This window comes from Oryctolagus cuniculus, chromosome 13 (genome assembly GCF_051225735.1).
Source record: "Oryctolagus cuniculus isolate XC-2025 breed Fujian yellow rabbit chromosome 13, ASM5122573v1, whole genome shotgun sequence".
Taxonomy (NCBI): domain Eukaryota; kingdom Metazoa; phylum Chordata; class Mammalia; order Lagomorpha; family Leporidae; genus Oryctolagus; species Oryctolagus cuniculus.
This window is the reverse complement of record NC_142879.1, coordinates 61,526,484-61,552,180: the sequence shown is the minus strand read 5'-3', so window position 1 is coordinate 61,552,180 and position 25,697 is coordinate 61,526,484. Positions and strand designations below refer to the sequence as shown.

At 40.8% G+C, this 25,697-nt stretch overlaps 1 pseudogene; it reads left to right on the top strand.

Moving 5' to 3' along the window:
* Positions 1-7,240: 7,240 nt before the first annotated feature.
* LOC127483464 (signal recognition particle subunit SRP72 pseudogene) lies at positions 7,241-9,254 on the top strand (annotated as a pseudogene).
* The last annotated feature ends 16,443 nt before the right edge of the window (positions 9,255-25,697 follow it).

The window sequence follows — 25,697 nt, the reverse complement described above, 5'->3', positions numbered from 1 at the left end:
AAGAGAGAGAAACCAGGGGATACACACGCACACATGCAGGCACTCCCTATCGCCATGTAATATCCTCATGCCTCTGTGGGACTGCCAGCAAGAAAGTAACCATCAGATAAAGCCTGTCATCTGTCAACCTTCAGAACTGAGCTAAAATAAGTCTCTTTCCTTTAGCTAATCATTCTGTGGTATTGCATTAGTAGCAACAGAAAACAAACAAACAAACAAACAAAAGACTAAGACAAAGCCTAAGGCAAAAAAAAAAAAAGAAAACACACAAACACAAACAAGCAAACAAAAAACAGGATAGTATTTCCTTAAGAGAAAATAAAGACCAATGATACAAATACTTTTGAGAAGACCACACAGTACTTTTCATTACTCCTAGACAGAGAAAATGGAGAAGCCTGAGAAATATTTACTTATCTATCAGGGTAATCACACGAAGAAAAGAGAACGTTAGCCAAGTGGTATAGAGGTCTGAACATACTCTGATTCTAGCATCATGAAGCTGAGTTTATGGCTTTATTTTTTTAAATGAAGAGTAAAACATTCTATACTAACCTACTTTTTTTTTTTTTTTTTTTTTTTTTTTTTTACAGGCAGAGTGGATAGTGAGAGAGAGAGACAGAGAGAAAGGTCTTCCTTTTTGCCGTTGGTTCACCCTCCAATGGCCGCTGCGGCCAGCGTGCTGCAGCCAGCACATCCCGCTGATCCGAAGCCAGGAGCCAGGTGCTTCTCCTGGTCTCCCATGCAGGTGCAGGGCCCAAGGACATGGGCCATCCTCCACTGCACTCCCGGGCCATAGCAGAGAGCTGGCCTGGAAGAGGGGCAACCAGGACAGAATCTGGCGCCCCGACCGGGACTAGAACCCGGTGTGCCGGCGCTGCAAGGTGGAGGATTAGCCTATTGAGCCGTGGCGCCGGCCATAACCTACTTTTAAATGTAAAAAATTTTTGCCTATTCCTTACACTGTGGGCCTAAGGATACAAGTTTTTTTGTAGGGGTACTGTATGTGTTACATGTTTATTACAGGGTAATTCAATTTTAAGTTCGCTTACTGTAGAAATCTAACCTACCCTAAGTTTAATGTGTACATCATTATGATGATGGTTCACCATCTGCTCCTACCATTTCACCAGCACATGTGAGGTATAAATTCATTTCTAAGTGGTAAGCACTAAGGTATTTTTCCTTTATTGTCTTTTTCATACTTGTTTCAGAAAAAAGACATTTTTTACCTTAATACTTATTTCTAGGTAAAATATGACTCTTGTTTCTCCAATATCCTGGATATTTCTTTTGGATGGATTAAATATGGCATTTCTGGAAAAGATACCAATATAGAGAGCAGTCTTTCATTAACAAGCAGATTATAACATCTTAGAAAAATGTCATCAGAATAACGCTGAATGCACACGGGATGCAGCAATCTTTACAAGGTGGTCATTTCATTTCCTGGTGTGTGTCCAGATTCCTGGTATGGAAAAATCTAAGTATCCACTGACAGATGAATAAAGAAACCATGGTGCATATATGCAATGAATACTGTCTAGCAATAACAAACTACTAAGATCTTTCCATTTGCCACAACATAGATGAGTTTGGGGGAATTTATTTCACTTAGTGAAATAAGCCTGATACAGAAAGAAAAATACTGCATTATTTCACCTATATGTGGAAATTTTTAAAAAGAAAAAATGTAAAATACAGAGACAGATAATAAAATAGTGATTACCAGGGGCAGGATGGGAGGAGAAAATGGGGAGATGCAGGCCAGAGGATATAAAGTGGCAGATATGCAGGACGAACAGGTCCAGAGATCTAATGGACAACATGAGAATTACAGATAATAAAACTGTATTGTAAGAGGGCATTTAAAAATGTTTATGAAAATGAAGTAAAGGATAAATTTATTTTGGTGCTAAAAACTTTGAAATCCATGCATAGAAGGTGTCTTCAAGAAGTTCATAAAAATGCATATTATAGAAAATTCTGTGCACAGATTTCAAAATATTTTTGTACCAAAACAGCCTTAGTATTGATTTACCTGAGAGGCAGAGAAAGAGAGGGAGCTCCTCCCATCCTATGGTTAACCTCCCAAATACCCACAACAAGCAAAGGGGCTGAAGTCAGGAGCCAGAAATTCATTCAGGTCTCCCATTTGGGTAGCAGAAACCCAACTACTTGAGGTATCACCTCTGCCTCCTGGAGTCTGCGTTAGTAAGAAGCTGGAATCAAGTGCTTAGCCAGAAATCAGCCAGCCACATCAACGTAGGATACAGGTGTTTTAGCCAGTGTCTTAACTGCAAAACCAAATACCCACTCCTAAAGTGAATTATATTTTTCCATAAACTCTTTAAAAGTACCTTCGTATTTCCATAAACTCTTTAAAAGTACCTTCATATTTAGCATTAATAGCAAGTAAATTTTAGCTATTCTTGCCAATATGAGTTGATGGACATGTTCATTTGTTTCACTATAGAGACTTTTTTACTATCTATATGTACCCCAAAACATTATTTTGTATATCTTATTCATACACAATAAAATTTATTTTTAGAGACAGGCACTTGGTGCAGCAGTTAAGACTGATTGAGATCCCTGCATTCACATCAGAGTACCTGGATATGAGTCCTGTTTTGACTTCTGATCCAGCTTCTTGCCTTTACACACCCTCTGAGGCAGAAGTCATTGTTCAAGTACAGGAGTCCCTACCAACCACAAGGGAAACCTGAATTAAGTTCCAAGCTGCTGGCTTTGGCCTAGCCTATCCCCAAATGTTACAGGCATTTGGGAAGTAAACCAGCAGCTGAAAGATATCTCTCTTTCTCTCTCTCTCTGCTTTTCAAGTAAAAAAAAAAATTAAAAATCCTTAAAAATTGGTTTTTAACATTGGTTATCAGACAGTCTCAATGTTTATCGGGCAAATTGGTGCCAATGTATAAGATCCTGTCAGCTTTTCTCTATTACACTATTTTAAATGGCTAATAATACTTGTTATAACAGAAGTTTCGGAGTTGCTTGCTGGATTATTATAGCACTTAAACAGAGTGTGAATTAAATTGCACTGAGTATTTGCATTTCCATGACACTAACAAATGCATTATCATTCTACCATGACAGTGTTTTGGTTGACTTCTTATTTTAATGAATGAGGAAACAGTTGATGAACAGTTCTATTTTAACATTAAACATGCTAGAGTGAAAGTATGATAACACAATTTGCATTTTCAATAGCAAGATGAATTGTATTAATGAATCAGATAGATATTGGTGGCTTCAAATACTGGATTATAAAGGAGAGGCTAGTGATTTATTTCTTTTGGATTTATATCTGTGACTTATATGAGTGAATTTTTACTTAATAACAAGTTTTCTGACATTTCTTGAAGATATTTCTCTTTCTTTTGAAAAATAATAGAGGGTCGGCGCTATAGTGCAGTAGATTAATCCTCCACCTGCGGCAACGGCATCCCATATGGGCGCCAGTTCTAGTCCTGGCTGCTCCTCTTCCAGCTTTTTAGTATATTTACAGTACAGGTTTTTAAAATTTCCAGTTATTTTATAAAAATTGCATAGAAAACAAAACATTATCATAAAATACAGATTATACCCATTAAATATGAATACAATGCTTGGTGACAAACATAGCTTCCTGGAAACTGAGTATAGGATCACAGAGAAGAGAAATTGTCTTCAAGGTATTTCTAACATTGCTGGTTCTGATTAAAATAGTGCTGACCTGGAGTTCTGAGTAATGAATGGAAAGTTCTTACATGTGGATCATCTCTTGTGGGAAGAGAAACAGATATAAATGGCCCCTCATACTCCACTGACTGCAAGTCTGCTAGGAAACCTGCTTATAATATAATCAAACACCCCTTGTACATGACAGGTCACTGTGTAACTGTAATAAAGGCATCTTACCTCCCTTTCTTTTCATATTTTAACTAACAAAAATCAACTACTAATCTCATGAGTTACCTGTGACTATGCTTTCCAATAATAACGTTTGCATAAGAATTTCAGGAGCCTAGTAAAGATGCTTGGAATGAAAGACCTCACACCCAGCTAAGGAGGAAATGCAACCAATCAACTACAGTGAAGTCCCATAATACTGACATCCCAAGGATCATCAGAACAAAGCCTGAAAAATCTGCCCATATCAACTGACTAGACTCATTTTTTGTTTCTAATCTCCCCTTGCGGCTAACCCTTTCCATTTAAAAGTCATTTCTGTTGTTTTGTTGGGTGGAAAGAGCACATTTTGGATCCAGAGATCACTCTGGACTGCTGGCTTCTTGAAATAAACCCTTTCCTCTTATTAACCCTCAGCAGTGGTGAATCGGCTGTTCAAGTGATATTTGTCTAGAACAACTTTACTTTTGGTGCTTTCATTATTCTTTTTTTGTCTTTGCCCTTTTTTTTTTTTTTAAGAGTTATTTAGGAGCTGGTGCTGTGGCTCTGTGGCTCAGCGGGTTAAAGTCCTGGTCTGAAGTGGCAGCATCCCATATGCGCACCGGTTGTAGTCCCGGCTGCTCCACTTCTGATCAAGCTCTCTGCTATAGCCTGAGAAAGCAGTAAAAGATGGCCCAAGCCCTTGGGCCCCTGCACCCACATGGGAGACCCAGAAGAAGCTCCTGGTTCCTGGCTTTGGATGGGCTCAGCTCTGGCTGTTGCAATCAGTTGGGGAGTGAACTAGCAGAAGGAAGACCTCTCTCTCTCTGTCTCTACTTCTCTCTGTAACTCTGCCTTTCAAATAAATAAAAATAAATCTTTAAAAAAATAGAGTTATAATGAAAATCAGAGTTACAGAGAAAGAAGTATAGACAAAGAGAGAGATCTTCCATCTGCTGCTTCACTCCCCAGCTGGTGGCAACCGCCTGGCTGGGCTAAGCCAAAAACATGAGGGAGGAGCTTCTTTCAGGTCTCCCACATGGGTAGCTGGGGCCCAAGCACTTGGGCCATCTTCTCCAGCTTTTCCCAGGCCATTAATAGGGAGCTGGCTCCGAAGTAGAACAACCAGGACATGAACTGGCACCCATATGGGATGCCAGCATCTCAGGCAGCAGCTTTACCTGCTATACCACAACGCCGGCCCCTTGTCTTAGCTTTTTACAGTTTGATTATACTACGTTGCTTTCTTTGCCTTATTACACACTGGTCTTTCTGAGGAAAGCCTTGACTAATTAGCAGGGAAAATCCTGAGCCTTGAAATGAAACTGGGACTACAGATTATACATGGAAATACTCTAAAATCCAAATAAATGCAAATTCGAAGACAATTCTGGTCCCAAGCATTTCAGATAATGGATACTCAGACTGTAGAATTCAGTAACAGGGGTGAGCACTGTAGGGTAGCAGGTAAAGCCAGCATCCTGTATGGACACCCATTCAAGTCCCAGCTGCTCCATTTCCAATCCAGCTACCTGCTAATGTGCCTGGGAAAGCAGCAGAGGGTGGCCCAAGTATTTGGTCCCCTACAACCACCTGGGAAACCTGGATGAAGCTCCTGGCTCCTGGCTTCAGCCTGGCCCTGCACCTTTCCCTGTAGCTCTGCCTTTATTTAAAAAAAAAAAATTATGTTATTTGAAAAGCAGAGATACAGAGAAAGAAAAGGAGAGACAGAGAGATCCATCTGCGGGTTTTCTCTGCAAATGGCTGCAACAGCCAGGACTGAGCCAAGCCAAAGCTAGGAGCCAGGAGCTTTCTCTGGGTCACATCCTCCATTGCCTTCCGAGGCACATTAGCAGGCAGCTGATTGGAAGTGGAACAGCCAGGACTCCAACTGGAGCTGAAATGGGATGCAGGTGCTGTAGGTCAGGGCTTTAACCCACTGAGCCAGAGCACTGGCCCCCAAATAAAATAAATCTCAAAAAAAGAGTGTCTTTAAAAAGATGACAATTCAGATAGATCAAAGTCACACAAAAAGAATGAGAAAGTACCCTTTAATTTATATCACAACATAGAACTTCTCAGGGTACAGTTAGCTCCAAGGGTCTCTTAAGCCCAACATTCTGTAGCATATTTTTACACTTGGCCTTCTGGTAGCCATTTCTTGAATATAGATTAATACACTCTCCTATTCATGTCTAGTCTTACATGTCTTAATTTTTTCAGCTTCTTTTAGGACCTTAGATGTTCTATTGTACTTCTCTAACTATAAACTTTTACCCAGGTATCACAGCCCCTTTGTAGCTTTCACATGTCATGGTGCCCATGAGATCTGATCTATACCACCTTTCCTTATTCAAAAACTGGTATGTCTATTTTTCTGTCAATTTTTGAATATTTTAATTTTAGACAAGGATAGTTCGAAAGTCTGTGAACAGGACAGGAACGTTTGGAAATCCTATGCTATGGGTTAATATTATTAAAATGTTTAAGAAGGGGCAGCATTGTAGCATAAACAGGTTAAGCCACCGCCTGCAATGCTGGCATCCCATATGGGCACCAGTTCGAGTCCTGGCTGCTCCACTTCCAATCCAGCTCCCTACTAATGAGCCTGGGAAAGCAGTGGAAAATGGTCCATGTCTTTGGATCCCTGCACCCACATGGGAAATCTGGATGAAGCCTCTGGCTCCTAGCTTCAGCCTGGCCCAGCCCTGGCCATTGTGGCCATTTGGAGAGTGAAACAGTGGATGGAAGAGCTTTTGCTCTCTCTTCCCCCCCTCCAACTCTACCTTTCAAATAAATAAAATAAATCTTTAAAAAATGTTGAAAGAAAAAAAAACCTTTTTCAATTAAAAATTCTAAACCCAGCAAAACTGTCTTTTAAAAAAGTAAGGGAGTTCATTAGTACTAGACTTGCCCTACAATAAACGCTAAGGTCAATCATTAGAAAAAGAATGGTAAGTAGTAATTTGAAGATATAAATATCTCTGTTAAAGGTAAATAGACAGCCAAATATAAAAACAGTATTACTGTAATACTGGTTTATGATTCTACTTTTTCTTTTCTAAAGTAATTCAAAGCCAAATACATAAAAATAATCATAAATCTATGCAAATGAGTACATAACATGTAAAGACACAGTTTGTAACATCAATATCCGAAAGTGGAGGGAGGACAGAGTTGTAATGGAGTAAAGTTTTGGTATGTGATTGCACTTAAATTGGTATTGAGTCAAAATAGCTTGTTACAATTTAAGGATGTCATCAGTAATGACCATGGTAACCACAAAGGACATATTTAAAACACACAAAAAGGAACGGGAAAAGGAATAAAAACCTTCATCTCCTCCAAGATGGCGAACAGTGGCAGCGGGGGAGTTTCGGTTCCCGCGCTGTGGAGCAAAGTCAACATTTATGGCCAGAACAGCGGCTTCAGGCGCACTCTCAAGACCATCAACCAGATCCTGCAGATCAACAAGGATGATGTAACTGCTCTGCACTGTAAAGTGGTAGGCCTTATCCAGAACGGAAGTTTCAAGGAAGCCTTGAATGTTATCAATACCCACACCAAAGTGTTAGCCAATAACTCACTCTCCTTGGAGAAGGCATACTGTGAGTACAGACTAAACAGAATGGAGAATGCCTTGAAGACAACAGAGAGTGCCAACCAGCAAACAAACTGAAGGAGCTTTAAAGACAAGTGTTAATATCACTTGGAATGCTATGATGAATGCTTTACTGTGTAGAGATCTTGTTTGAAATTCCCAAGATGATTATGATGAGGAGAGGAAAACAAACCTTTCAGCAGTTGTTGCAGCTCAAAGCAATTGGGAAAAAGTGGCTCCAGAGAACGTAGGCCTCCAGGAAGGCACACATGAACTGTGCTACAATGCTGCATGTACATTGATAGGACAGGGCCACCTGAACCAGGCAATGAAAATCTTACAAAAAGCTGAAGATCTGTGCTGCCATTCATTTTCAGAAGACTGTGATGGGACTGAGGAAGACCCACAGGCAGAACTGGCCATCATTCAAGGTCAGATGGCCTATATTCTACAGCTTCAGGGTCGTACAGAGGAGGCATTGCAACTTTACAGTCAGATAATAAAACTAAAGCCAACAGATGTGGGATTACTCACTGTAACTGCAAATAACATCATTACCATTAACAAGAACCAAAATGTCTCTGACTCCAAGAAGGTGAAATTAACCAATGCAGAAGGTGTAGAGTTTAAGCTTTTCAAGAAACAACTGCAAGCTATAATATTTAACAACGCCTTACTTGCTATGTACACAAACCATGCAGAACAGTGCTACAAAATATCTGCCAATTTACAGTCACAAAGCCCTGAGCATCTCCTGCCAGTGTTAATCCAAGCTGCCCCGCTCTGCCATGAAAAGCAGCACGTAAAAGCAACAGGGCTGCTTCAGGAATTCTCAGATCAGCATCCAGAAAATGCAGTTGAAATTAAGTTGATCATGGCACAGTCAAAAATTTCCCAATATTTCCAAAGCATGTCTAATATTGAGAAGCATGGTGAGAAGCATAGAGAAGTTAAAGCATAAACCAGGCAAGGTGTCTGTGTTAGTGACCATGTACAGCCATGAGGAAGATATTAATAGTGCCCTTGAGGTCTTCATCCAAGCTATCCAGTGGTATCAAAACCATCAGCCCAAACAAATCTCCTGTTCATTTGTCCTTTATAAACTGCAAACTTCAACCTCAAATACGGGCAGCAGAAGGAGGCAATCAGGGACCTAGAACAGTTTTGCAAGCAAAGTCCCAAAGATATTCACACCCTGGCACAGCTTATGTCTGCTTACTCGCTTGTAGATCCAGAGAAAGCAAATGTTCTTAGTAAAAACCTGCCATCCTCAGATAGTTATGTCTCTAAAGGTGGATGTGGAGGCTCTTGAAAAATTCTCCTGGTGCTACATACATTCAGAAGAAGGGTGGAAAAGTTACTGGAGACAGCTAGCCAAAGGAGCAAGGACAGAGAGATTTGAAAAAGAAGAAGAAAAAAAAAGAAGGGAAAGCTGCCTAAGAATTATGACCCAGAAGTTACCCCAGATCCAGAAAGGTGGCTGCCAATGTGAGGACGTTTCTACTACCAAGGAAGAAAAAAGGGGAAAAAGAAGGATCAAATTGGAAAGGGGACACAGGGAGCAACCGTGGCAGCTTCGTCTGAACTGGATGCCAGTAAAACCGTGAACAGCCCGCCCACCTCTCCAAGACTTGGCATTGCAGCAGCTGTGTCTGCCTCCACGAGTAACATCATCCTCCCGAGACACCAGAAACCTGCAGGAACTCCAGCAACAAAAAAGAAACATCTACAGAAAAAGAAGAAAGGTAGAAAAGGTGGCTGATGATTAGAACATTGCTGTTGCGGGCTGTTTTTAACTTGTCTCAGTGGCACTAGGAACATAATAAAGGCAGCACAGCAAGAAGCACAGAGCTGCTGCCTCTTCTATCCCCATATTTCCATACAATCATTTTCTTGTGCATCAAATAGCACATCTTCCCCAGACCACCCAGTCAGAACTGGCCCACTGTGCCACCCAGCTTTGCACAAGTGATGACTGAGAATGCCTGGGCATTTCTCCATCTCAATGTATATTGCATCCTTTATCTTTGTATGCTGATTGGCTTTTTTCAGTTTCACAAAAAGGCATGTTATATACAGTTTCCCAGAATTTAGAGAGAAACTGTTTCTGCTGTTTCAGCTCGAGTCAGAAGACAATTGTTCTCACTTTAAATTATGTCTTAGGAGGCCCTAGGAGACTGAAAGTAGAATCTTCTGAGCATTCCAAATGCCTGCTTAGAAATATCATGTGTTCCAAAGGGACCTTATTAAAACACTGATATTCTTTACTTGAGTGGCCACAAGAAATAATTTTAGCCATAAGTTCTGTCGTATGATCTTAGAATACGGGATCCTCTCCATTTATGTATTTGTATACATGCATGACTCCTTTGTGCCCGCTGGGTTTTCAGATGATGTTAACATGCTGATGTAACATCACTGAAGACTTCAAGCAAAATATCTCAATGTGGCAAGAATTTGACTCTTAGACCCAGTGTTCTGAGATGAGATGGCTTTGAACTATCTCTATCAGAAAGGTTAATGACTCCTGTCAAAAACATAAACATTGGCTTCATTACTTAGAGAGAGAGAATCAGTACCAGACAGTATTAAAGTCTAACAGGACTATTTGGCCCAATTAATAGGCTCCCTTTTTTAGTTACGGGTTATGACCGTTCATGACCTTTTTGAAAGCAATGAAGTATTTTATACTGGACTTGTCTAAGTGTTGCCTTGTCTTTCCTTGCTTACAAGCCAGCTTCACATTGAACAGCTGTGAGACAGACACATTGGGATGCCTGCCCTTGTTAGCATTCATTTTATGCTACCCCAAATCATTTATTCTAGACTTATAAGTATTTCCTGTGATCAGATTACCGTGTCCTTGTTAATAAAGTGCTGCTGTGTTTGAAATCTTAAACAAAACAAAACAAAACATGTCACTGCAAAAAAAAAAATCACCTGAAAACGAAGAAAGGCAATAATGGAGGAAATGAGTGACACAAAAGATATACAAAGTACAAAAAAACAAATAACAAAATGTCAAAAGCAATTGCATTAAATATAATGTCAGTGATTGTATTAAATATGTTTGATTGCATTAAAAGTAAATATAAATGAAAAAACCTCCTCAATCAATAGGCACAGAATGGCAGAATGGGTTTGAAACAAACAAGCCAGGATCCAGCTATACACTGTCTACAGGGGACTCACTTTAGATCTAAGGATAAACACAGATTGAAAGTGTGGGGAGCAGGGTCCGTCTCCCGCAACATGGCGGGGCCCCCGGGAGACAAATAAGTACTGAGACTGTGGACTGAAACTAACTCTATGCGTCTGATCTCCCACCATATGGCACTGAGAGGGAGTAAACAAATCTTACACAGCTGCCTCGTTAATTAGCTGACTCCCGATCCAACCTTTGATTGGAAGAAAGCGGCGTGCTCAGCACGCGGGCAGTGGAGCACGGATTGGTGGGAGAGGACTATAAAAGGGGGAGAGAGCCAACATGCGGGGCCCCCTGAGAGAGTGGGTCGGAGAGCTCTTTGGTGCCGCTCCTCCGCGAAAGCAGGGGAGTGGCGGGGGTGCCGCTCCTCGCGGAGGCCCGGGGAAAGAAAACAGCGGTGTCGTTCCTCCGCGAGTGGGGGAGTGACAGAAAGTGAAAGGATAAAAAGATTCCATGCTAATAATAACCAAAAGAGAGCAGAGGTGGTTATGCTGATAAACAAATAAGCTTTAAGTAAAGAACTGTCACCAGAGACATTTAGTACCTTGTGTAATGAAAAAAAGGTCAATTCACTGAGAAGATGTAACAATTATAAATATGCATATGTCAAACATCAGAGCACCTAAGGAGTAAACACTGATAGAATTAAAAGGAGAAATTAACTGCAATACCTCATTTTCAATAATGGATAAAACACCCAGACAGAAGGTCAATAAGGAAACTGAAGATTTGACCATCTTTATAGACCAATTAGACCCAAAGTCAGAATAGACTTTTTTTTTCAAGTACACAAATAATGTTCCCCTGGATAGGCCATATATTAGGTCACAAAAAGTCTTAATATACTTGAAAAAGTTTGAAATAATACAGCTACATAGAAAGCCATGACATGGTGGCAAAAACAACCTAAATGAAAGATCCTGGTGAACAAGACCCCAGCAGAAGGAACAGGCCATCAAGAAGGAAGGCACCTTTCTCTGAAGGGAGGAAGGAGCCTCCACTGTGATACGGCCTTGACTAAACAAGTTCAGAGTTGGTAAACTCAGGGGGCTTCCATAGCCTAGACAGCTCATAGCAAGAGCTTTGGGTGATTGCAGACGTCATAAATAAGAGTGCCAATTGTTAAATCAACAACAGGAGTCACTGGGTACGTGCTCCCCATGTTGGATCTCTGTCCTTAATGTGTTTTACTATGAAACTTAAAGATAACACTACTAGTCGAACAATATCCTATACCTTGTGCAGTTGTGTGAGGGCAGCCTGTTGAAATCCTTGCTTAGTGTATACTAAGTCGATCTTCTTAAGAGTCGGAGAACTCAAAAGGCTTCCATAGCCTTGGAAACTCATGACTGGAGCATAGGGAGATTACTGATGCCATAAACAGGAGTGTCAATTTGTAAAGTCACCAACAGGAGTCACTGTGCACTTACTCCTCATGTAGGATCTCTGTCCTTAATGTGCTGTACATTGAGATTTAATGCTATAACGAGTACTCAAATAGTATATTTCACTTTGTGTTTCTATGTGGGTGCAAACTGTTGAAATTTTTACTTAATGTATACTAAACTGATCTTCTGTATATATATAAAATTGAAAATGAATCTTGATATGAATGGAAGGGGAGAAAGAGCAGGAAAGGGGAGGGTTGCAGGTGGGAGGGAAGTCATGGGGGGGAGGGGGATGCCAATGTAGTCCATAAGCTGTACTTTGGAAATCCATATTCATTAATAAAAGTTAAAAAAAAAGTTGATCTTCTGTATATGAAGGTAATTGAAAGTGAAACTCAATGAAGGGCGGGATGGGAGAGGGAGTGGGAGAGGGGAGGGCTACAGGAGGGAGGAAGGTTGGGGAGGAGGCCAAAACAGTACAAAAGTTGCACTTTGTAAATTCACATTTATTAACTAAAAAAAAAAAAAAAGTACAGCCAGCCACAACATAATTAAATTAGAAATTGATAGAAGAAAAATTGAAAAATTCATACATTTATGAAAATCAAATAACACAATCTTTTTTTTTTTTTTTGACAGGCAGAGTGGACAGTGAGAGAGAGAGACAGAGAGAAAGGTCTTCCTTTGCCGTTGGTTCACCCTCCAATGGCCGCCGCAGCCGGCGCGCTGCGGCCAGCACACCGCGCTGATTTGATGGCAGGAGCCAGGTACTTATCCCGGTCTCCTGTGCGGGTGCAGGGCCCAAGTACTTAGGCCATCCTCCACTGCACTCCCTGGCCACAGCAGAGAGCTGGCCTGGAAGAGGGGCAACCAGGACAGAATCTGGCGCCCCAACTGGAACTAGAACCCGGTGTGCCAGCACCTCAAGGAGGAGGATTAGCCTAGTGAGCCGCAGCACCGACAATCAAATAACACAGTCTTAAACAACCAATGGGTCAAAGAAGAAATCACAAAGAAAATTTTAAAATATTATGAGACAAAAGAAAATGTAAGCATAAAATACCTAAACCTAATGGGATATAGAAAAAGCAATGTTAATACCAGGGGATTCCAATTCAATTCCATAAAGGAGGCATGTACCAATACCATCTCACTAGTCCCAGTGATCAATTTCTTCTCACAATTGATCATAATGATAGGACTAAGAGCCAAAGGGAGCACATAAACAAGACTAGTGTCTGCAAATACTAGCCGATAGAATAAAAAAGGGAGAGAACAATCCAACATGGGAAGCGAGATACACAGCAGACTCATAGAATGGCGGATGTCCTAAACAGCACTCTGGCCTCAGAATCAGCCCTTAAGGCATGCGGATCCGGCTGAAAAGCCCATGACAGTATTTCAGGCATGGAAAGCCAAGACACTCTGGCAAAAAAAAAAAAAAAAAAAAAAAACACCTAAATGAAAGATCTCCGCAAGTGAGATCCCAGTGGAAAGAACAGGTCATCAAAGAAGGAGGTACCTTTCTCTGAAGGGAGGAGAGAACTTCCACTCTGACTACGACCTTGTCTAAATATGATCAGAGTTGGTGAACTCAAAAGGCTTCCATAGCCTTGGCAACTCATGACAAGAGCCTAGGGTGATTACTGATGCCATAAACAAGAGTGTCAATTTGTTAAGTCAACAACAGGAGTCACTGTGCACTTACTCCTCATGTAGGATCTCTGTCCTTAATGTGCTGTACATTGAGATTTAATGCTATAACTAGTACTCAAACAGTATATTTCACTTTGTGTTTCTGTGTGGGTGCAAACTGTTGAAATCTCTACTTAATATATGCTAAACTGATCTTCTATATATAAAGAGAATTGAAAATGAATTTTGATGTGAATGGAAGGGAAGAGGGAGTGGGAAAGGGGAGGGTTGCGAGTGGGAGGGAAGTCATGGGGGGGAGGGGGATGCCAATGTAATCCATAAGCTGTACTTTGGAAATTTACATTCATTAAATAAAAGTTAAAAAAATAAAAAAAGAAGTTGAAAAGAGGAGATACTTTTTTCTTCTCTTTTCTTAAAGATTTATTTATTTGAAAGGCAGAGTTACAGAGAGGCAGAGGCTGAGAGAGATAGAGAAAATCTTCCATCCACTGGTTCACTCCCCAAATGGCTGCAATGGCCAGAGCTGGGTGGATCTGAAGCCAGGAGCCAGGAGCTTCTTCCGAATATTCCACATGGGAGCAGGGGCCTAAGCACTTGACCTATCTTCTGCTGCTTTCCCAGCCCATAAGCAAAGAGATGGATTGGAAGAGGAGCAGCAGGGACAGGAACCAGCACCCATGTGTGATGCCGGCACCACCCAAGGGGGCTTAGCCTAGTACATCACAGCACCAACCCCAGGAAACATTTTTTGAGTAACGAGCATTCTTGTGTGCATGTGTGTGTGTGTGTGCGCACACACCATGTACAATGACATTTACCTGACAAAATTTAGAAAAGTAAAACTCAGAGCACTTTCAAGCAAGTACTATTATTACCATTTCATAAATTATGAAGCAGAGCTGCAGAACAAGAAGAAGCAAAGAGAAGAGCAAGATTTGAATCTAGGCAGTCTGACTTCACAGCCAGGCTTAACCAATAAGACAGCAGGTTGCAGTTTCAGGTCTGCCATAACCTTGTCATATCCTGCAGTAAGCTGCTTATGTCTAAAGTTCAGACTCTCCACCTACACATTAGGAATGTTCTAGGACATAAAATTCCCATACCACTCCAGAGAACTCCATTCTTGTAAATTTAACTGCCTACCTGACTTATCAAGAACTGTGAAGGGGCTGAAATTTCACCCTCCCTGAAGGTAAGAAGTTGGTCTGCTCTGGTTTCATGGATGCTGACAGAAAACACAAAGTACTGAGTTCAGAAACAAAGGACTTTACTCATTACATAGAAGGTCATCAGCTTCAAGTTCACATTTGTTCCCCTCCTTCTCCAAGTAACAGAAGAGCAGTTTAAGTGGAGGCTGCATGTGTAGTAAATTTGCATCATAGCTGAGGAATTCTGAGCACAGAGAGTCCAAATCTTTTACAATGGACAGCAAGCCTGCCTGTCCTTTCCCTAGATGGACACATAACCTTTAATGTACTGGACAGCAAACATACCTGCCCTCTGCCCTGGAAAGGAACATTCCCTATATATATTCCAAGGATGTTCACTATAATAACATCATTGGAAAGATAGCTTTTTCTAGCCTCTGCCCGAAGGATGTACAAAAAATAAATATATAGAGAATTGTTAAATAGCAACTACTCTTTATTTTTATCTTGGAGTCTGGTGAATTTTTTCATAAGTGTATTACCCTGTAAGTCACTCTGTTGACTTTGACTAATAAGTCAAGGGCCAAATCAATTCATTCTTCCTGACACGGTATTTGAAGCTACCATCCACAAGACCCAAGCAGGAGAATGCAGCTCACCTGTAGCATTTACCTTTACCATGCCCCTCAAGGTACTTGACCTAATTAGCTGAGCAAATCCCATAAACCATCATTGTCACTAGGGTTTTGTACTGACCTTTCCATGTGCAGAAGTAACACAGGTGCAGAAAGATGAATTCATGATAGTACAGTCCCTGATTTGGCCCACAAGTAGGAAGTGCTGGGCAATTCTGCCATTCCTAATAACCCTGACCAATGAGTTGAGGTTGGCCTCACTGCCTCTCAATCCAAAATGGTGATCACTTTATCAAAGTAAGGGACAAATTTTACGTCACTTTTTCTCCTGTTGTCTGTAATCTGTATACAAATAATGCATCAGTTTTCCCTCTAGAGAGTTCCCTTGCATCACCAAGAATAGTCTCATTTGGGGGGGGAGATTTCTGCAGTTACCTTAGTGCTACATGACCTTATGGTGGTGTTTCCATAAATACTTTAAGGACTTTTAGTCCCATCCCTAAAGTACAAATCCATGTGTTTTGGGAATGGAAATAAACTTAAGGCCTGGCTTTCACGTAAGAAACAAGTCAACTGGGTGCCTATGGAAAGAAAGTGACAACTGTTGGGATCTCCCAAGTAAGACTCAAATCAGTCAAAAGGCCTGGGTTGAGTGCTTCCAATGAGCGTTCCTGGTAGGCTGGTAAGCTCTAGAGTGCTCAGTTTGCTTTCAGTATTGATTCTAGTCCTTGTTTTGCTGCAAATCCAGCTTGTCCAGTTTTTCCATACTACCATCCAGATGGTATTTGCCCACACCAAAGGATAAGCAACATCTACAGGAATGGGGTGGGAAGATAATCATAGGTGTTGACAGATACTCTCATGGGAAGTGGAGGAGCTGGGGCCCTGCTGTTTCTACTGGTCTTTTAATCAGGCTAGGAAGAATAGCAATCAAATCATGGTCAGAGTTCTCTGGCAGGGGATGGCAACTCAGCAGTCAGCTAAATGAAGGGGCTTGCCAGAGTGCAGGAGCCTGCAACAGGGCATGTTGCTTTATGAGGAAGGTTGGAGCATTTCTGAAAAGCAAGAGTCTGTCACTTCCCCGTATTTCCTGGGGTCAAGGTTTTTGTTTCCCCTAATGCCAAGTGCTCTCCCTCCACACCACATGATAAGCATGCCTAGTCTAGAAGCTGTAACTTCACCTTTTCCAAATTACCCCTATTCACACCCAGATTTTTCATCATGAATGGTAATGTACAAAAGGGCAAAAGGATCTTTTTAAAATTTACAGAAATCGGCCGGCGCCGTGGCTCACTAGGCTAATCCTCCGCCTAGCGGCGCCGGCACACCGGGTTCTAGTCCCGGTCGGGGCGCCGGATTCTGTCCTGGTTGCCCCTCTTCCAGGCCAGCTCTCTGCTGTGGCCCGGGAGTGCAGTGGAGGATGGCCCAAGTCCTTGGGCCCTGCACCCCATGGGAGACCAGGAGAAGCACCTGGCTCCTGGCTCCTGCCATCGGATCAGCGCGGTGTGCCGGCCGCAGCGCGCCGGCCACGGCGGCCATTGGAGGGTGAACCAACGGCAAAGGAAGACCTTTCTCTCTGTCTCTCTCTCTCACTGTCCACTCTGCCTGTCAAAAAATAAAAAAATAAATAAATAAAAAAAAATAAAAAATAATAAAAAAAATAAAAATTTACAGAAATCTATTATGCTTCTCATATTGGTCCACAAAGGCCACTGTAAGAAGACTCTGTCAACAATGTACCCAGCATATCGATGCAGTCATTATCTTCAGAAAGACAGGAACCATGGTAGACCTGGAAATCATATGCTTTCAGAAGACATGCTTTCAGAAGAACCATGCCATCAGAATAACAGAACACCAACCCGTTTTCATCCTTGGTTTAAATGCTCAAGTTTAAATCTCCCAAGAGAATATTAATTTGGTCTTAGTTCAACTCATCTGCTTACTTTGGGCCAGAAAAAAATTAGCTGAGAGTTCTACTAAGGCCACATGCAATTGTAGATATAGTACAACAGAGGAAGAAGAAAAGGATACTGGTCTGGCAAACCCAACAAATGTCCATTACAAGTAGTCATCTTTTATTGTATTTCTCCATTAGCACTCTCTTGACTATTAAAGAAAACTTATTCATGACATCTGTTGAAGATGGTAGGAAAGACTTTATTAAAGAGGAGTTACAGTGGGTTGTGTAGTTTGGGAGAAAGATTGTGCTCAACCCTAAATACAACAAGAATAAATGGAAATGTATAGGCAAGGAGTAGGGTGGGAATCAGTGAGTGGAAATTACCAAGATAAAACACCAGGGATATTAGGGGGATTGTTGCTAAATTGTCTTGACAGGATTATTGTTGAAGACAGGCCAGCGTGGCAAGATATTGAGGGTAAGGGAAAAGGAATTTGATCAGATATCAAAAATAGTCAACAGATTTTCTCTAAAACAGACCCAACAGGGTTCTTGCTAAAACTGGTCTGAGTAAGTACACAGAACCACTGGAGTAGACAGAGCCCAAAGTGCAGTACTAGTCAAAAAGAAACCTCAGAGGAGCCTAATTTTGGTGAAAAGAGGGAGTCTTTGTCATGATGTAGCCTATTTTGCAGCCACATTCTCATTGATTCATTTGCCAAATGTTAAGTGAGGAGCATTGAAAAGAATGACAGCAAAAACAACAACAAATGTAATAATTTGCCTTGTTAGCTTCAGAATATTTTATGATCCTATGATTGAGTTACTACCACCATTTGACTCAATTAATTAAAATTAATTTGTAGCATAACTCAGAACATCTTTTTGAGGGGAAAAATACATGCATTTTCTAGACCTGTGCCATCCAGTACTCTGGCCAGTAGGCATGTGTGGTTGTTGAGTAAATAAGCTGTAGTTAGTCCAAACTGAGATTATGCTCTAAGTGTTAAATACACAATGGCTTTCAAAGACTTAGTGTGATAAAAAGTCACTGTAACTTCAAGATAACTAACATTGCAAGTAATTTTCAACTTATGAGAATGGGATTGAATATGGCAGGGATCAACCTGAAAGTTTATGACATCAGAAAGATTAAGGTTGGGGGGAATAATTACAGTCCTAGAAGAAGGGAGCTGAGCCAGTTAAGACCTCTTTTATGAGTCTATACATGGCCAAAGAGAGTACACTGTGAGCAAGTTCTATGTGCCTCACATTTCCAAAGAAAAATTATCAAAATGTATACAGACCACAGTCACAGATTAATTATGTTTAAAATTAATTCAAATCTACCCCAATTCAGAAAAAATATAGTCTTTTATGGCTTAACCTCTCAATTTTGTTATTTGACTCCTTCCATTCTTGAACTTGCAAAACAAATTTCACCCCTTGCTGAGGATCATGAACTAACTATCCTACCATCAAAGGCCAAAGTGATTCCATTCAAAACTATGGATTTGACTTTGAGTGGCTCCCATGTGCTGTGCAAAGAACAGCAAACAAAATACATGAAGTGCTTGGTCTCATGGAGCTCATGGGCTTGTCTTAGTGTGCTTATTCCTCTAAATTTTTATGTTTTGGTCTTTCTTCCATCTATTGGGTTGTTCTATTTTTGAGTTTTCTTTCCATATGAATGTATATATTAATAATGATATTAAGGAGAAAAATCCTTATCTTATAAATATTAATAGACTTATTCAGATTTTTTTTTAAAATTTAAAAGATGCATTTATTTGAGAGGCAGAGTTACAGAAAGGAGAGTCAGAGAAATAGGTCTTCCATCTGCTGGTTCACTCCCCAACTGGCCACAACAGCTGAAGCTGAGCTGATTGGAAACCAGGAGCCAGGAGCTTCTTCCAGGTCTCCCCCATGGGTATCGGAGCCCAAGCACTTGGGCCATCTTCTAGTGCTTTCCCAGGCCATAGCAGAGAGCTTGATCAGAAGAGATGCAGCCGGGACCCAAACCAGCACGCATATGGGAGGCATGGCAGGCAGAGACTTAACCTATTATGCCACAGTGCTGACTCCCCGAATTTCAGTCTTTTCCTTAGAGGCTGTCTCAGGTGATCACCCTGGAGGAGTTCCCCTGAAAATTCCTTTGGGGACTGGTTCCTTCTTTCTGAGTCAGGGACTTTCCTTGAAGAGGACAGTCATATGAAAGGTGATAACACTGGCATTCTTGAATTAAGAAAAAAGATTGCAATGCCTTAAACAAAAGTATGCTGTTGAGCTGCTAAAAATCCCATGATGGTTCCAGCTAATGCAACCTATCAGCGCATAGGTTATCAGTCAAAAGAGCAATGGGAAATTTCTCCAGTTAATGACTCTCCTTGACAGAGGCTCAACAAGAGCCTTGATTTATTTACTATCATTGTTAAGCAACGATATAAATTAAGAATATTGCACTGGGCACATACATTTCCATGAGACAATACAAAATATTGCTCTTATTAAAATTTTGTGGGCTCTTGATTTAGGAATCAGCTAATGAATCAACTAATTCTATATTAGTGTCAAAGTAATGGAATACAAATGTAACCGACAACTTATTTGTATTTCCAGGATTAAGCTGAATCGTGATTAATGAACCAACTGAGGTCTGGCAACCACTTTTATTTATAAGGCATAATAGAGATATTACAAGGTATGTAAAAGGCTTCTGTGGAGCCTGCTGATTTATGGTCCGAATTACATCTTGACTTAGGCATAAATTGCAATTTGTGGTTCGTGATAAGATTTCTGATATTTACTTTCTCCTTTCTTTGGCAAGTACACAGGATAAAAAGTAACTCGTGTGACTCCATTGTTTCTTCTTAAATATTTATAGAGTTATAAAACTCTCAAGTTTTCTTTATAAGACAGGATGAGATAAATTTAGGATAAAGTTAAGCTGATTTGCATATTTAAAAGAGGATATAAAATGAGAATAGTTAGTTTGAAGGAAGCTCATTTTTATAACCAACATATTGACTAATGTAGAGATTAATGAGTGCTGTGCTCAGGATGAAAAATGTAATTCAATGGTTGGCAAAACTCGTTCCATCATTCTGTTCCTTTGTTCTACAGATTGTCTTCTTTAACACAAGGGCCTTCACAGAATTGCAAAAGCAACAAAAAGTCAGTGAACTGAACTGAGTGCTAGCTTTGCCACTCCACACCTGCCATCCTTCAGTAACTTGACACATTCTTGGAATCTACCTGTCTCCCTAGAGTGAGAGGAACCACTAAGGACTTACTCTTTCCCCACAATCCTCCTTTCTTCTCTCACAGATAACACCTTGGCCTTTGCAGATAATTATACCAGCGTTCAGCAGTCAGAAACACCATCAGTTACAAAAGAGTCAGCAAACAGAAAAAAGGGAAATGCCTTGCCTCTTCTTTCATCATTCAAGCCAGGGCCACCCGTAGGAGGCATTTTACAGAAGTTGACATTTATAAGCCTGTATGCACAGAGCCTCGAGAAGATAAAATGGGAATGGGGATCTGGCATTGTGACATAGTGGGTAAAATAGCTGCCTGAAATGCTGGCATCCCATGTGGCCACCAGTTCGTGTCTGGGCTCCTCTGTTTCTGATCCAGCTTCTTGCTTAATGTGCATCACGGGAGGTAGCAGGTGATAACTCAAATACTTGGGTGACGGGTGACTGCCACTGACATTGGAGAACTATATAGACTTTTGGGTTCCTGGCTTTGGCTTGGCCCAGCCCAGGAAATTTGTGGGCATTTGAGAGTGAACCAGTGGATGAAAGATAGCTCTACATCTTTCTCTCTCTCTCTGTCTCTCACCTCTCTCTCTCTCACACACACACACATACACACACACACACAGACACACATACACACTAAATAAAAAAACAACAAAGCATTTCTCCTAATTGCTCCACAAAGTCATTCTCTATGCCTGTTGTGCTCCATTTCCACATGGCTTCCTATCACACCTGTGACCACCTTCAATGAAGTAGAATGCATGGAGGCACCTTCTTCAGGTCCTTATCAGCACACTCCAGTCCTAAGGGCTCACCACATTTCCCTTACTTCTCTGCCTTCTCTTAGAGCTTATTCACCATGCTCAAGGGGAAATGGAAAGTACATCTACTTCTCACCAATGGTTGTCTGATACCTTACATATTGTGATGGTCAGTTCTCAACAGACTGAGAGCCAAAGGACCTGGTTCTAATCATGGGTAAAACAAACTATGAGACATGCCACCATCATATAGTAGTAGAATTCAGATGATTCAGAAATTGCCAGTGGTCTTACATTTCTGATTGGCCACAGATCAACAAAGAGACTCAAGAGACACAAGTGCTCCCACGACAGCACTTTTGAGTTTATAGTACAGCATCACACTTCTCAGAATCTGGAAGCAGCACTTCTCCTACCCCCAAATTTGTGATTGATTCTATGCAGGGCTTAAGGTTCTGAAGGCTCTGATAGATTCACTTCAGAATCACCATTGGCTGGAAGTAGTGGTTTGGGAAAAACTACAGCAGAAGATTCCTAAACATTTCCCTTTTAGGGTAGTCCCAGTCTCAAACTCAAGACCATGGAAGACAGTAGACTCTCGCTAACCTCTTGAACTCACGTCCTACTTGGACTTCAGAGGTAACTTTTTTATACTACTCATCTTACACTCCTAAAATCACAGCATGACCACTCCAGACAGAATCCACTCCATGGATTTTTCCCCCATAATGGTTGTTATAGATTGAATTATGTCCCCTTCAAACTCATATGTTGAAGAATTATACCCCAATGTGACTGTATTCAGAGATGGGGGTCTATCAGGAGGTAATAAATGTTAAAGGAAATCATAAGAGTTGGGCCCTTATCTAATACAACTGGTATCCTTATAAGAATAGAAACCAGAGGAGAAGCACACAAGTGCTCCCCTTTCCTCGGTGCCCCTCTCTCCAAGCAAGCACAAAGAAGAGGCCACGTAAGGACACAGTAAGAAGGCAGCTGACTACATACCAGGAGGAGAGGCCCCACTGACAATCAACCCTGCCAGCACCTTGATTTTCAACATGTGACCTCTAGAACTGTGAGACAATAAATGTTCTTTGTTTAAGCCACCTAGCCTGTGTTTCTTTGTTCTGGGAGTGTGAGAAGACTAATATACTGATTAATTCTTCTTTCAGGCTTATGAGTATCTTGTAATGTTTGCTACACACTGTGCTCCCTTTTAAGGAGCCTTCTTTCTACAATGGTCCCTTATAGTTTAGTCAGAGAAGTCACAGACATTAGGAATGCCGCAGTAGGATGGATATCAATATATATCATTCATATATATATATATATATATATAGCTGATAGCCTCGCTATTTAGGATGAATAAGAAACTAGGTTCAGAGAGAACACACACACACAAACACAACCACACATGTGATTATTCACTTGGATTATTGATGGTTTGTTGATATCCTCACCCAAATACCAGCTCCCTTTTGATGTAGTCACTTCACCACTTTACTGCAGCCTACCCACTTCAGGGCAGTCTCTGGACACCTTATACCTCAACTCTTGTCCAGGCAGTAACAAAAATTCATGACTCCATTCCTACCTGCCATGCTTTATTCATCACCTCCGAAATCTGGTAATCTCATCCTCATCTTCTTTATAAAAAAAAAAAAATCCACCACTTCTTAGGAATCTTTTAGATATTTCCAACTCCTACAATCTATTGATGCCAATTTGTCGCCTTATCCATGCTGCATTAATACCCTATTCTAGGTGTCTAATAATCAAGACTTTGACTTGTTGCAAAGGCCTCTGGAGGTCCACCTGTAATGGTCTGTAAGTGGCTGGAGGTGGGTTTTAATTAGAGTCTACTGTGCAGATGCACAAAGTCACATGATCAGTGAATGGGCATACATATTTCCAGATGCTTTGACTGCCTAAAGATACATGTTTACTCTGAACAGTCACTCCCTGCTTTCCTGAGGATACAGACGACTCCCTAGTCAGAACGAACAGTAGAAAGTTGTTGCTGGATTGTGCAGGCAGCTTTAAGGTGCCAGGATTCTTGCCCTGACCCAGTGTTAAAAATCCTCCAGTTCTAGGGGCTGGTGCTGTGGCGCAGTGGGTTAACGTCCTGGCCTGAAGTGCCGGCATCCCTCATGGGCTCCGGTTCAAAACCGGCTGGTCCACTTCCAATCCAGCTCTCTGCTGTGGTCTGGGAAAGCAGTAGAAGATGGCTCAAGTCCTTGGGCCCCTGTACCCGCATGGGAGACCCAGAAGAAGCTCCTGGCTCCTGGCTTCGGATCAGCATAGCTCTGGCCGTTGCAACCAACTGGGGAGTAAACCAGCGGATGGAAGACCTCTCTCTCTTTCTGCCTCTCCTCTCTCTGTGTAACTCTTTCAAATAAATAAATAAATGTTTAAAAAAAATCCTCCTGTTCTATACACTAGCTTCCTCTCAAAAGTCTAAATAATATAGGCAATAAGTAATTTTCTACATAACGACAAAATTTTAATGAGGGGGATATATTTTGAAACAAATAGTTTTGAACTCTATTTGCTTTGCTATTTCACTAGGAATATTTTATGAGAGGCATTTAGAAAACACTTCTATCAATTTAAGTTTCAATTTGTCCTACATCAGTTAATTATTCCCCTCCTTCCCACTACTGAATTTTTATTCATATCCCACTTTCACATGATAATGACTAACCTCAAAAGGAATTCCTTGTCCGAATGGGAAATTGGATAGCATCTTCATTTTCCTCTGATGAACAAATTCCTTATAGTCAGTTGAAACAGTATAAATAATTTCAAGGGAATGTTCAAGGGTGAAGCAATGTATTTTGATTTTATTCTGCTCCTAGAATACCAACAAAGCATTTGAAGTAATTAAAAAAAAAGCTGAAGTTATTTTGCAGTTTTCAATTCAAACTACACAATTCAAATACAGACATCCACAGACACATGGAGGCTGGAGAGGAAATAGCAATTACCTCCAAATAAGAATTTAATTTGTCTGCAGTGTGTTACTGGAATTTTACCTTTTTATGAGCTCTGTTAATGTAGACATGAGTATCATCTGTATAATAAAAATGTAATAAAATCTAACAACATTGTCTCTTCTTGGTATTTTTTGAGTTTTGGAGAAGTAGAAGTTCGAGGATGCAAGGAATGTACAGTAGAAAACATGATTTCCCCGTGTTAACATGCCCTGCACTTCAGGCAGAACATAGACCCTTGAAATCAGACCGTCAGTGTCAATTTTATTCAGAACACAGGATATTGGATCACTTCCATGTCCATCATGCAACTGACAAACATTTGTTGAACACTTTCTAAATGCCAGGAATTGGATTAAGTACTCAGGATACATCAGTGATAAAGACCAAGCTCATCCCTACTTTCAGGAAATTACAGGATTGTTTGGGTGGTTTTTTTCATGTTGTGTACTTTCTCTAGTTCTTACATCTCTAAGTGTGGCATTTTTTTTCAGCAAGTGCTATGTGTTGCAAAAACTCTTTGGAAAAACTGTTATCTTTAAAGGAGATGTGAGCAAAAGAGCCTATAGGTCAGTATCACTTATCAGTAATAGTGCTAATAGTTTGTACGTGTGTGTTCTGTATTATTTTACTCTTAAAACAGCCTTACATAGTTTAAAGAGGACTAGTGTTGTTACTCTTGATTATGAGGGAAAGAGAAATTAGGAGATGTATTTGAAGTTACCACAACCTAGATATTATAAATCAGGTCCTGAATTCAGGTTTCTCAACTCAGAATCATCCAGAGAGGATGAGCTGAGTAACATCCCCTCTCCTGGCCTTGTTGATCTGCTGTAGGTCCTCCACCTATTCCTCTCCCAAGGCCCATCCTTGCCTGGGGAGAACTTCCAGCAGGGCATAAAGATCAAGTAATTTTAACCCCTGTGTTCCTTAGGGTCCCACCTAGCCTATGATCTATACTGTTCATTTTATGAAACAGCTTATGAAGGCCTGCATTTAGGACTTCATGCTAGCAATTTGTTAATCCTTTCTCTAGCATGGGAAGAAAGCACAAAATGGTGAGAGATGCCTCATTTTCTACTGTACAAAGCTCAGGGAGTCTTACCTACTGTACATTCCCTGCATCCTAGAACTTCTACTTCAAAAACCTTTATAGTGCTAGAATCATTTAACTACTTTTTTTAACCTAAGACTAAACATAATCCTTACTATTCTTGTGTCCTCTGCTATCTGCCCAAAGAATTCTGAAA